Genomic DNA, 2132 nt, shown 5'->3' on the forward strand with positions numbered 1-2132 from the left:
ATTTTGACTAGTTATGAAACAAAACATTTCTTTGCACACAGAGAATAACTTTGATTAAATCTTTTTCAAAATATTTGTTGCTTCTTGGAAATGCAGGAACTATATTTAAAAAGATTAATAATAAAATAAAATGATGAGAGAGAAAAAAAAAACATAGTACAAATCATTTGTTTTTAGTCTCTTCTTCTTCTCTGAAGTCTTCCACGAAGTTTCAGTTGCCAGTCTCTTTAACGAAGGACTAGCCCATTCCATTTCTTCTATTTTTCCAAAATCTTATTTTTTGATAAACAGTAAAGCAGAGTCTAAGTCATCGAAAATTTTAGGACCATCAGGAAGGAAGATTTTAAGCTTGGCAGGAAACAGAAGGTATGTTTTAAACTGTGCTTTTTTAAGCTCCCTTATTAGTGGCAGAAAAACTTTTCTTTTAGCTATTACCATGGAAGAATAGTCATTGTCAAAGCACAGTTGTTTCATTAATCTTAACAGGAGCTTTAGCCCAAGCAGATTTAAGAACCATCTCTTTATCAAAGATGATAGAAATCTAACTATAACTGATCTAGGATAGTTTTTGTTAGAGTTAGTATTAGCTATGAATCTATGTGCTCTTTCGATACCAAAAGAGAATGCTTCTGGTAAATCTAAAGTTTTAGGGAGCCATGTTGTTAAAAAAAAGTAATATTGTTACCTTCAATATTTTCTGGCAGTCCAAAAATCCTAATGTTATTGCCTAGATCTATTTTCCAGGTCATCCAGCTTTGTTTGTAAATGTGTATTTTGTTTCAGCAGAAACTCAATGTTGATTTCCTCTTCTTGTATTCTATTTTCCATGTTATTCACAGCTTCTTCTATGCCTGTCATCTGGATCTTCTGTTGTTGCAGGTCCATATGTAACAAGTCTATTTGTTTTGTAGTTTTTCTATGAAAGTGTCTATTTTAGTATCCATTTTATCCATCTTAGCAGTAAGTTGCTGGACTATAATTATCAGAGACTGAAGTTCTTTCTTGATGCTGGAGTCTTGAGAATTTGTCTTACTGGAACTCATTTCAGACTGATAAACTGACAGGAAAATTTCCAAAGTAATTTCTGACAGGAATATTATTAAGATTTCCTTTCTTTTTTAGATATAGTTCAAGAACTATATAAAACAAACATATTTAGAAAGAAAATTACTTCAAGAATTAATTTTTTAAGTAATTAATTCCTGTCAATGTAATGAAATTGGTGGAGCTGAAGAAATCTGCTGCTATCCTGTGTTCATCCTTGGCCACGCCCCATTAATCACAATACTTGAATTTGTTTTTAACCTATAATTTCACTCATTTTATAATAAGAAATGACAGATATGAAAATCTTATGTGTAGGAAATGGGGAAGAGGGATGCACTGATAATTAAAATGCACTAACTTTCACCAATGTTTACATAAAACAAACTTGATACTTTAAGTAAGTTAGCAATAAAGTGATTACTTAAATGCTGGCAAACAATGAAATATAACTTCTAATATATCTAGTAAAATACATTGTATTATAAACATTAGGTATAAATATTATTACCGTCTATTTATATTAAGTAATACATTTTGAAAGACTTCATCAATAAGGGTGAATATGTTAAATAAATGTGTGCTATAATCTTTTACTGATATTTTATATATGATACATCCTACTTTACTATGATTGAATTGCTTGTCATCTATCTTTCATGTAAATATTAATTGTTTATACAATAAGTAGACATTTATATTGCATTAGCATTCTGTCTAATCTACAATAGTACTATATCTGTTAAAAATAATGTAAATATTGCTTATTCCTATTACAAATATTCTCCATATGATAATTCAATTTATGGAGCTCAAATGTTCTGGATTGTCAAGGTATGAGTAATAATCTGATGGATTTAGGTTTATCCATCAGATTAGGAATGATTTTCATTCCATGGCTAGTGTGGATCTTATTTTTGTTAACACTTATTAGTTTAAATTTGTTATTTCACAAAACACATTTTAGTATGTCTGACCAAAACATTACTTTACTGGTAACCACTCAAAGTATAAAACTGACGATTTCCTTTAAAAGCTCAAACATATACTTTATATTTATCGGAGGAAAATGTTTAATAGTCACAAAA

This window comes from Protopterus annectens, chromosome 5.part0 (assembly GCF_019279795.1).
Source record: "Protopterus annectens isolate FY-2018-M chromosome 5.part0, PAN1.0, whole genome shotgun sequence".
NCBI classification, from domain to species: Eukaryota; Metazoa; Chordata; order Ceratodontiformes; family Protopteridae; genus Protopterus; species Protopterus annectens.